This window comes from Aulostomus chinensis, chromosome 4 (assembly GCF_037954235.1).
Source record: "Aulostomus chinensis isolate RoL2024-O1b breed Wild chromosome 4, RoL_Achi_v1.0, whole genome shotgun sequence".
NCBI lineage: Eukaryota > Metazoa > Chordata > Actinopteri > Syngnathiformes > Aulostomidae > Aulostomus > Aulostomus chinensis.
Genome location: NC_141323.1, coordinates 27667186 through 27679503, shown reverse-complemented (window position 1 = coordinate 27679503; position 12318 = coordinate 27667186). Strand labels below are relative to the sequence as shown.

The window sequence follows — 12318 nt, the reverse complement described above, 5'->3', positions numbered from 1 at the left end:
CCTCTTTTGTTTGGTTTGGTTGTTGTTTAGTGACTGTGGATGAATACACTGGAGAAGTTGTTCATAAATTTGTGTTCCCTGTTCACTTGAATATATGCAGGAGTATGAGGTGGAAATAATACTTGTAGGAGAATGAGAGTTAAGTCTCATCACTATGACCTGTGCTGACACTTCAACATGTCAGCCCACATAACAAAGATGGCAGTCATCTGGGAAAGCAAGTACACCACACATACACATGGTAAAGAGACGCCACACACAGGCAGCCAAGGTCCAAGATAAGTGTAATCGGGGAATGTCCCATTCCTTTCTGGTCCTTGAAGATAGTGTGAAGGCCATCACATCACACAAACACACACACACACACACACACACACACACACACACACACACACACACACACAGCCTGAATACAGTATAAAAAGGTATTTCATATTCTGTATCAGTGGGAGGACATCTTTAACTGCACTGCTAGGAGGGATCGTCACTAAGAATAAAGAGATCCCCCATCTGGCACCTGAGACTCAGTCCTCTGATTCCTCTCATCCACCATTTTCCACCACAACATGCTGTTTATTTTTGTTATTATTGAAGAACTGTTTCCACTCCCTTACAGGTAAAGAAAATGGATGGCTGGATGGAAGTCCCCCAACTGTGGCTGTTCTGAAACTCTTCTCCTCAATCACTCCTGAGTTGACACTCTGAGATGGGAAACTCTGAGTATCTGATTCCAGAACAGCTGATCTGAGTTGCTTCAATCAACTGTGAGTACGTTCACCCTGAGTTGCACACGTGCACAACCACGACAAAACGCCATCATCAATGGAGCCCCGATACCACAAGTCACCATGACAACCAAGAACAAAATAATAAGTTATTTCATGACAGTGGAGATGGAGCACCACTGCAGCAGCGAAGGAGAGAGAATCGGCATGAGAGAAAGGAGCTACCTGAGTCAAGGCAGAAGTTTGAATGTACTTTTCCATTGATTTAACATTTAGCTGTAAGAGGTTGTAGCTTACACTTGTAGATATTAATAGGAATAAAATCTGATTTTCATTCTGGTGACATCCAACAGGGGAGGAGTGGACTGGGGAGAAGTTAAAATGAAACAAAAAACACCTTTCAATAGGTAAGCTGTATTTTGCTGGGCAATGATTGTACCTCACTTTGATTTTATTTTTTTAAAGATACTTAAGCGATGAAGTAAATATTAATTCAGTGGCTACTTCAAGTACTGATTTAAACCCCTAAAAAATGTTGTTTTAACATCACTTGATACCCACTTAGTAGATTGTACATCATACAATGTTGACACATTTTTATTGACGTCATATAAAAAGTGACAATGTGTAAACGAACAAAACAAAATCTACTAACATAACAAAAGATTAGCATTTGAGGCCTGTGTGAATGAGATTACACTGTAAAGCGCTTTGAGTGCAGATAAGGTAGAAAAATAAAATTGAGTCCATTTACCATGAAGTTGATCTGGTTGGGCACTGGTATTTTTTCTTACTGCAGCTCAGGAGTGATTCAGGAGAAGAGTTTCAGAACAGCCAAGGTTGGAGACTGGAATTTTAAAATTCACCTGGAACCAGACAACCTTGGGAGGTAAAACCTCAAATCATAGTCATAGACCTCTGGTTGGAGGCTGGACGATGATGTTTGGACTTGAAGGAAAACTCCTTGTCCAAATTCCATTGTATTTACAGCATCTACAGGTGAGAGGCAGGGTTCACCCTGGACAGGTTGCCAGTCCATCACAGGGCCAACAATACAGAGATGAAAAACCATTCACACTCACATTCATACCTACGTGCAATTTAGAGTGTCCAATCAGCCTCTTCCCAAATTACATGTCTTTTGACGGTGGGAAGAAGCCGGAGTACCTGGAGAGAACCCACGAATGCATGGGGAGAACATGCAGACTCTACACAGAAAGATTCTGCACCCGAGCCTGGACTCAAACCCAGAACCTTCTTGCTGCGAGGCAACAGTGCTAACCACTGCATCATCATGCCGCCGTGGTCTTATATACTTTTCTCAATTGTGTTTCTGTCATGTCCTCCTGAGATCAAAGACAGAATTCTAGTTACTGTCAAAACCCTGATGACATTATCAGGAATTCTGACTTTGATCTGGAGACTCTTGCTTTAATCTGAATTTGATCTGACTAATGTTTTAGTTTTGGCCACCTAATTTCTCCTGATGGACTGGTTACCTGTCCAGGGTGAACCCTGCCTCTTGCCCAATGTCACCTGGGATCGCCCCCCCCCCCCCCCGTGACCCTTAAAGGATAAGAATAGAAAGTGGATGGAGGGATGGACTTAACACTGAAATCAGCTCATATGATCCACATTCTAATTCTTCCTTTCCCTCTTTAGGAGTCAATGAGAATAGTAGTGTATATAATAATGTATATACAACCTTGTAGTATCTTTCCAAAGCTTTTGGTATTTCATCTTGTTTCTACTTGTAGTTTTAGTGTCTGGATCTTTTCTTTTTATATCCTGCTGTCTGCTCTTTGCTTTTGGAGCTTCCTTCAACAACTACCAAGCCTCCTGGGTACTGTAGGAAACATGGTCAAGTTCTTCTTACTTTTGCAGTCAAGTCCTGCTCACATTGGTCTGTCTTCATTTTGACTCCTCCCACTGCCACAATGACCAGCCTTTATACACTTGGTGACTGTGGTCCTGGTTGCTGCAGGCCTCAACACCAGCCTGTGGTTGTGAGCAGGGCAGAACAGAACTGACAGTATCTCACATGCAGGACCTGGGTCAGATCCTGGTGCCAGCTGGGGCACCGCTTTAACCTCGACGCCCTAGAAGAGCTTCTCCAGGAACTCGCCTTTTTGGTTCCATCAAGGCCTGTGAGGATGGTAAAGAGTGATCCACCACCAGGCAGCACAGTCAGCAGCAGCCATTTTGTTCCACTAGACTCAAATATGATAGTGAAAGCCTGGTGAGTGCTTGCTAACTAACACTTCCTGTTTTTATTGCTATTCTTCCATGAATGTGCTCATGTTGGCTTGTCCCCAACCACAGTTTCAAAGCCATGATGACATCTTTCATTAACAATCAGACTTATTTTTTTGCTATTTGGACAAATAAGGTTTCAACTGACACGGCTGGCCAACGTCCTGGAGTTAATTCAGCCTGTAGAACCAGGTGCTGGTGTAGCTGAGTAGATAACCAATTAAAAAAAAGAAATTGTTTCACATTACATTATTTTGGTGAACCTTCTCAAAACCTGTCTTGCAAGAGTAACTCTTTCAATGTGCCTTTATCCTGTCATGTGATAGATTTTTGGTTATAGATTATTTAGGTCCGCATCACTTGTCACTGGCAGTGTTGCATATACTGGGAGGAGCCTGTGGCTCTGGTTACACTGTGCCCATGTTGTTGGCTTGAAGGCAGCTCAGCGTTACTGCACATTGTTGTTTTGGAGAGTTCAAGATGAGGAGAACTCCTCAAGTTCAGGACATTTTCTTCCCACAAGTGATAAAAGCAGCCAACCCCTCCAGCACAGAGAGACTGTGAGAGACTGCCACACCTCTCCAGTGACCTAGGATACGATGGCAGTGGTGGGATTTGAACCCACACCTCCTCAGAGACTAGAGCCTTAATCCAGCGCCTTAGATCGCTCGGCCACATTACCTCACTGAGTTGTTTAGTGAGTTGGTCTGTTGAAGGCATATTGAAGAGGAAGTAACAATGCTATAAAACTTATTCTGAAGGGGGACCCCTTTCCCTCCCACTGTCACAGGAAGTGACGACAGCGCTGCCAGAAGCAGCCAGGAAAGAAATGGTAAAAGGACTCAATTTGTACAGCGCCTTTCTACCTCAGCACGCCACGCTAGCAAACCCCCTTTTGTTTGGTTTGGTTGTTGTTTAGTGACTGTGGATGAACACAGGAGAAGTTGTGCATGAATTTGTGTTCCCTGTTCACTTGAATATATGCAGGAGTATGAGGTGGAAATAATACTGTTGATTTTTGTTCTTATTTCAGAACTGTTGACACAACGGTGTCAGATTAAAGCATCTTCCCCTTCCAGATGCTGGTCTCCTTCTGGTGTCCTGACTGACACCCATCTTGTGTTCTGGATCCACCTGAACGAAGCAGCTCCAGATCCCTGAACTCCCTTACAGGTAAAGAAAATGGATGGCTGGATGGAAGTCCCCCAACTGTGGCTGTTCTGAAACTCTTCTCCTCAATCACTCCTGAGTTGACACTCTGAGATGGGAAACTCTGAGTATCTGGTTCCAGAACAGCTGATCTGAGTTGCTTCAATCAACTGTGAGTACGTTCACCTTGAGTTGCACACGTGCACAACCACGACAAAATGCCATCGTCAATGGAGCCCCGACACCACGAGTCACCATGACAACCACAAACAAAATAACAAGTTATCTCACACGAATTCATTGAAACATGACCTTCCTATATTTATGGATCCATCACAAATATGAGCCTTCCCAGTCTGTCAGGTGGTAGAATTCAGTCAGCACCAATAACAGGAGAGTCAGAGTTTAGAAACCAAAGACAGACATTAAAGTCTCTCTGATAAAACAAAAATATAGTGAAGTATACTGGAAAAGAATATTGCAATATGTTAAATATGATATTTCCATGGAGGGGCAGTTTTACATTTTTATTCTTGGATGCATTATATTTTAGAATCAGAAAGGCAGTTACAATGACATCATCAAGACAAAACCTGGTGCTGACAAAGGTGAGGTGAACAATTTTAACAATCAATCCCAAATTTAGGCCTGAAATTGGAAAATAATATTAGCTAGCTAGCAACGTTAGCTAGTTAATGTTAGCAAGCTGTCAATATTTAGCACCATCAAATAGTTCAAACAAGGTCAACAGCTGTTATAATGATGGTCACATGATTCAACCTTCCTCCTGTGTGACCTCTTTGGAGGTTTTACATGCATCAAAGAAGCACATGAATTTGTTTATTGCTTTTTGACTTTGTCAGGAAGCTCCAGTTCAAAAAAATAAAGCAAAAATAATTTTGTCACTAAATTATAAAAGAGTAAGTGTGAAATAGTTTATGTTTGTGAGAAGATTGAAAAAATCTACTACTATCCTCTACTAATGTGCACGGGAGTGTAGTTGTTGTGGCCGAGTGGTTAAGGTGATGGACTAGAAATCCATTGGGGTCTCCCCGCGCAGGTTCGAGTCCTGCCAACAACGTTAAACTGCTGTTCCAGAGTGTGTGTGTGTGTTTACATGCAGACTTTCCCTTGTGACAGCTGATTTGGTTTGGAATCCATCTTAGTCAGGACGTTTTGAGAAAATTCTATCATGTAGTTGGAGTTATTTTGATTTACAACAATGGAAAAAAAATCAGCTCCCCTCCAAAAACCCTCCTCTTTAACTTTGTACCCAAGTTGTCTCCTCATCAGGCACCACAGGATCCGGTAGGTTCAGTTCAAACAAGTCATTAGAGATTTAAAAAACATTTTGTCCATTTGACATCAGGACTGCTCCCAGATCATCTCAATGAGCTCATCCCTGCACCAGAGTACCGCCTAAGTTCATCAAGGACAGTAAACATGAGCAGGTCTAGATTCACCTCCATCTTTGGAGGTTGTTGAATTTCCTCCTGAGGACCGTCAGGCTGTTTCCTTACTTTGCTGTGACACAACAGCAGACAGCAACAAGGACTGCTGCAGTGCACTTGGTAAAATCACCATCTGTAGACTGGACCAATATGCTGATGTGATCCTTTGATTAGTTTAGAATCAGTCAGAGATCAAAGACTGAAGCAGGAGATCAATGCACAGAATTCAGAGATCAATGCACAGAATTCAGAGTTCAAAGACAGAATTCAGAGATCAAAGACTCCTGGAGCGTTGCCCTCTCTTGTCTTTGGGCCTGGATGTTAATGAATGTTTTACACATTTCTTTTTGAGAAAAAACTTGCATGACATTTCAAGGAGTTTTTCCTGCCAATACAGGACAACACCCACTCACAAACCAGTGCTGGACAAGTTCCTTCAAAGCTGTAATGCCTTATTTCTTACTTGTTACTGTCATTGTAAAATAATTGGTTCCATTACGATTGTGTCTGCCAGCGCTTGGTGACTGTACAGGAGGTCTGGGGACCGCAGGGCCACAACAAGCCCATTTCCTCAACTCTCCATTTAGTACAGAGGTCCCCAAGTACGGACCAGTGAGGATAAATGTGATCGTGGAGAAGTCCTTTTGTTCTTCAACTGGTCCAACTTGATGGCGAGTCTCCTTTTATCAAGGATTACTGAATGCTTGTGTTATTCATGGCATTGTAAACACTTTATAAACCCTTCATTCAGAGCTGTAAAGAACCTTTAATCTCATATCCCAGACATCAAAGTGGGCCACTAACTGGTGAGATGAAGCTATGCTATGCTGCTACATTCTGAAGAGGTAAAGTAGCAGGTTCTGAGAGTGATGGCTAACCTGGATGTGTTCATCTCCTACTTTAATATCAGCGTCCCAACTTGGAGCTCTGACCACCTCCAGCTTTTTGTTCCTGTTTCTGCTTCAGTCAACAGGGAACTCAAACCTGCAATAGAATCATCAACAACAATGGAACAGAAAACAGAGGAAGAAAAAATATCATAAACTTACAAAGCTGAGAAATGTTCATGAAGAATAAATGCACACATTATGATTGAGGCCAGAAACTAAAACTCCACACCAAATGTATTTTGACATGTAAGGATAATGAACTTGAATGTGTTGAAATAGCAGATGAATGAATCCACTATCACAAGATGGCGTCACAGATCCTGATGCTCTGAGCAGGAAACACCAAGCAAAACATGACTAAAAAGCTCCTGTTGTTCCCTCCATGAAAAACTGTGGCACTGATGAGAAGAAGGATCTCAGCGTCCTCTGAGGATCCATCGCCTCACCATTCGGTAGAAGGATGATCGGGTCGGCACCAGGAGAAACCCTTGTGTCTCCGATGCAGGGAGGATGGAGCACTGAAGAGGCCAAATTGTGGCGTCCTGAAGAGGACATTTGGTGGAGCCTGAGACAGCAAACATCATGCCGCCCTTCATCAGAAGAACCACAGCACTTCAGTCATGTGACTGAAGTCATCCATTCATGTCAGTGATGTCACTTGGCAGGACTGTCATTGCTGTCACATTCTAGAAAAGAATCCAGACTCCACATGTGGCTCCCATGATAACTGATGGACCTCTGGTTGGAGGCTGGACGATGATGTTTGGACTTGAAGGAAAACTCCTTCTCCACATTCCATTGTATTCAAATTTAATGTCCCACAATAAGAAGTAGCTGAATCTGACAGGTAAAGGTTTGGAACTACAAGATGGTTGATGTTTCCTTGACTTGATGCCCTGACTGTCAGGGTAGATGACAGCTTCTTTCTGCTGCTGCTGCATCTGAGTGGCTATGATTTGAGGTTTTCCCTCCCAAGGTTGTCTGGTTCCAGGGGAAATTTGAAAATTCCAGTCCCCAACCTTGGCTGTTCTGAAACTCTTCTCCTGAATCACTCCTGAGCTGCAGCAAGAAAAAATACCAGTGCCCAACCAGATCAACTTCATGGCTGCTAACAGCCTCAGACACTTGATTTCCATCAATCTGGAGCCAAGAAGGCCCTCACCTGTGGTTCTCCTCCAGGAGGGTCCAGGTTCTGCCATTGTGGCTCCTTGTGCCACTGCCAGAGAGCCTCAGCTGCACACTGCAACATTTCAACAGGAGATTTACATTCCTTCAAATGTCCTGACATCTTATTCCAATGGTTCTGTTCCATCTTTATATTTTAAAATCAATCACACAATGAAAGCTGCCACAGCTGGTTTAAGTGAGAGAACACACTAAGAGATTTGAAACCAGTAAAATATTCTTTTCTGTGTGCAAACTAGTGAGGGGCATGGAAGGATATTTTACCACCAATACAGAACCCAAACTTTAGTCATGTGATGAGATGGTGACTGAGAAGAGTGATTATGAAGTTAATGGACAAAATGTGAAGTGAAAGAAAATACATTAAAAAATACGTTTTTTTCTGCACAAATTTACTGGTATTAGACTGCATTTTTGGTTCATGAGTAGATGAAAGAGTATCACATATACATTATATACATGTGATACATGCACGTGGCTTTGGACAAAAGCTTAAAGAAATTGTAGGATTGTAGAATTATTTAAACGTACCAAGTGGACTGTTTCAGGTTTCTTGAAGACGCTTCAGCTCTCATCCAAGAGGTGTCTTCAGTTTTCTTCACTGATGGGAGGATTTATGGCTCTGTGGGGGTGGGACCTTCTCCAGAGGTGATTGACACATGTGAGCTCTGAGTGTCAGAGTTGTTTCAGTCAGGTTGTGAAAGGGAAGTTGACCCAACTGGTATCTGTGTCAGTTAAAAGCCTCACAGTAATTCCATAATGTTGGAGTAGAAACCAGAGTCGCTTACGACGAGGATGGGATTCGAACCCATGCGTGCAGAGCACAATGGATTAGCAGTCCATCGCCTTAACCACTCGGCCACCTCGTCTGCTGATGGCAATCCTCACCTTTTTAACAACTGAACTCTTTGGAGCCTATTTGTCAGAAATGGACCCAGCAGGAGCCACTGAACACAACTCTGACATAATCAGGCTTCTTCCCCTTCGTGCTACAGAAGGCAGAATACAGACCATCGATACATCATCAGAGTGAACACCAGCTGATGTTTACAAGTTTAATTCACCTTTTACTACAAAATGACATCCAAGCTCAGATTCTCTTGTCCTGACTGAGCAAGTAAATGTTTAAGAAGATGAGAGTACCAGACTTTTTCATCCAAGGAAACAATCATCCTATCACTGTCCTATGCAGAGTTTCTTTAAAAGAAAGTGAGATAACCTCAAGATTTTCTTTTTCCTCTTGTTGGATTTTGCCACAGAGAATCAGAGCCAATCAAAAGCTTGTTGGACTTTAATGTTGGAGGACTGAACAAGTCATGACATCATCAGTTTTACCTTCACAGGTGCTTCATTTACTTTACTTTCAATTTTACAGAGGTAGAACCTGAAATCAAAGCTGTCCATCAAAAGAAGTGAAAGCTTCCCAGGCTGTGATGTTCTTGTCTACAAACTCTGTCTTGTATGGAGCTTCAATCTTTAATAAAAAGAATAAAAAGAAGATAACATTTGTTGTGATTTGACGCTTTAAAAATAAAACTTACGACTTACATGGAAACTGTCTGGGGGGGGGGGGTGGAGCCTCCATCAGGTATGTGTTTGATGTCTGAATTCTGTCTCTGATGTCTGAATTCTGTCTTTGATCTCTGGGTTCTGAGCATTGATCTCCTGCTTCAGTCTTTGATCTCTGACTGATCCTAAACTAATCAAAGGATCACATCAGCATATTGGTCCAGTCTACAGATGGTGATTTTACCTATTTGAAGCCTTATTTTGTGTTTGATGGACATTTTTAAAATCATTAATGACTTTTTGCCTGAACATCCTGGACACTGTGGTGCCTGATGAGGAGACAACTTGGGTACAAAGTTGAAGAGGAGGGTTTTTGGAGAAGGGATATTTTTGCAGTGTTCCAAGTCAATAATAACTGTGGAAAAATGTCATCATTTTTCAAAATGTCCTCAGGAAGATGGTTTGTAATTCTGTCTCTCCCTCATCCTCAGCTGCTGCAGCACTTTAAAGAAAACCTTTGACTCGTGGATCTAAAAAGATCAGATGTTGTCTCCTCCAGAACATCAACACTTTAACGTTGTTGGCAGGACTCCAACCTGAGCAGGGAGACCCCAATGGATTTCTAGTCCATCGCCTTCACCACTCGGACACAAAAACCACATTCACACACACATTTGTAAAAGATTCACATTTACACAATTCTTTAAAATTGTGTCACAAGCCCATTTGTGTGAGGTCCTATTTTCTCTTTTTCAGCATTCCTTTGTTTCCAGGTCTCTAATAAGTGCAGAATTACAAAGACAAGCAAGCTTGATCCATCCTGGGCAGGTGATAGGAGCCATTGACCACTGGCCAGAGACCCTGGCACAGACGTTGGGGGTGGTGATAGAGAGCATTTCTACAATTATATTCTACATTTATAGAATTCTACAATCCTACAATTTCATTGAGCAGACGCTTTTGTCCAGAGCCACTTGCATATTTTTTCGGTGAGTTTGGCTCCTGAGCTCAAGACAGTTGTGACTCATAAAGGACAGCTTCAAATGCAGCTGTGAAGCCTCATTGTAAGCTGGGAGGAAAGACAGGTGTCTCCCTCTAGTGGCTCCTCACAGCAACACGAGCCTCATTTCATACACATGCATCCACCACCTCACTACAAAAGGCCAGTTGGGCCTCGACAGACAGGTGAGTTTCAAGTGTTGGACAAAGGTCTTTAAGATGTTCTTATTAATTCTATAACATCTGAGATTAAAATCTATGGAATTACAACCAACAAGCAGTCAAACACCTGATCAGATGCTCCTTCATGAGGCTGAGAAGAATCAATCTAAACTGGGATGAAGAAAATTAATTGAGAAGAGAAACCTACTGATTGGATGACATGGACCCACCTGATCCATGTCAGCCTTGCTGGAGCAGAAAGAGGTGGATCAGAGGAATCAGTGGATCAAGACTCAGGTGTAAGATGAAAAATCTCTTTATTCACAATGGAGTCAGAGAAATCTTCCAACGTGAACGTGAAAGACCATTTTTTACCAAAGACAGGCTGTGTTTGTGTGTGTGTGTGTGTGTGTGTGTGTGTGTGTGTGTGTGTGTGTGTGTGTGTGTGTGTGCGTGTGTGTGTGTCCCTACTGACTGTCTGGGTGACTCACTAAATTCAAAACTGAAGTGATTATTTAATTAATAAACAAAACATTTGTCCAAAAGTCATGATCAAATTCATGTAAAATCTGAGCAACGAGGGTTTGAAAATGTTCAAATGAGCCAAAACAATGTCCTGGGATCCAACCAGGGACCTTTAGATCCACACCAATCTTCCCTGACCTCATAGAAACTGGAACATTTCAACAAATAAATTCAAATTCAACTCAGCAGCAACTCTAGAACAGTCAGAGCACTTGCTAATTCCCCTGTTAGCTCCAGATCAGACAATGCAGGCTCACCTTCACGCTTGGTTGTACAACCGTCACCAGTTGAAGCTTCTCTGGTTCAACAAACTCTGGGGACTCAAGACACAAGTCAGCACCGGTGCAGGTCCAGATCCAGATGTTAGCTGATGGGGACAATGGCTTAAGGGAGCTCCAGGTAGCTGGTTTGAACTGGTCCCTCATCTCTGTGAGTAGAAACCATCTGAGGTGGAGGGTGAAGATCTGCTTTGACCTCCTGATCTCCCAGTAAAGCCAGTATAGATGTTGAGCTTGGAGGAGTTGATGGCCTCCTTCATCTTCTTGTTGGAGATGTTTGCTAAACTCAACACCACCACAGATCAGAGGAAAGTCCACTTGTCAGCTGGACATTGGAGTTTCTAGTGACCTGCAGGATCTTAGTTGTGGTGGCAGCAGGCCTGTTCCAAGAGCTGGGCTCACATTCATGATCAGGCTTCAGAATGGTTCTGGACCACTGAGTGATAGAAGCTGATCCTGGAGCAGCAGAAGACAAATATAGAGAAGAAAAGACAAAAGACAGAGAGAAAGGAGGGAGAGAATGACAAAAAGATGGGAACAAGATGAGGGTGAAAGACAAGCAGAGAGAAAGACAGAGGGACAGGGGGATGGAAGACAGACACACAACCAACAACAGAAACAGCAGCAATAATAGTATTGATATTGTCCTGTTATTGATGTTTTCATGTGAAAGTGGCATATTTAAGATAAAAGACACTGTTAGAACAGAAAGATCCAGAAAACCCACCAACCAGAGGTGTGTCTGGTACAGATGTGGAATTATTGGCTCACACAATGTTGAGGCAACTGGGAAGAAGACAAACAAAAGAGGTTTGTGTGATTCAGACATTCATCAAAAATGGTCCTGTAGAACTGTTCAATGTGTCATGACTTCAGAAGCTCAAATCCTCTCGAAGTTCTAGTGAGAGTGGAAGAGATTATAAAATGAGAGAGGCAGGGCCTTCACTCAGAGCTGAAACAGCTCAGTTGGGAGAGCGTTAGAGTGAAGATCTAAAGGTTCCTCGTTCGATCCCAGGTTTCAGCAGAGGAACAGCATTGACTTTACTTTCCAGTGGAGGAACTGCAGACATGAAGGAAACTAACATCTTGTCCTGTGCATTCTTATGACATTCAAGACATTTTTGGAGCCTCTTGTTGGATTTTGCCACAGAGAATCAGAGCCAATCAAAAGCATGGTGGACTTTCACATGGA

At 42.6% G+C, this 12318-nt stretch overlaps 2 non-coding genes across 2 annotated transcripts; one reads left to right on the top strand and one right to left on the bottom strand.

The window, feature by feature from the left end:
• Positions 1–5126: 5126 nt before the first annotated feature.
• trnas-aga (transfer RNA serine (anticodon AGA)) lies at positions 5127–5208 on the top strand. The gene has a single exon. It is a non-coding gene; the product is annotated as a tRNA-Ser (tRNA).
• Positions 5209–8440: 3232 nt separating this feature from the next.
• Positions 8441–8522, bottom strand: trnas-gcu (transfer RNA serine (anticodon GCU)). The gene has a single exon. It is a non-coding gene; the product is annotated as a tRNA-Ser (tRNA).
• Positions 8523–12318: the final 3796 nt, after the last annotated feature.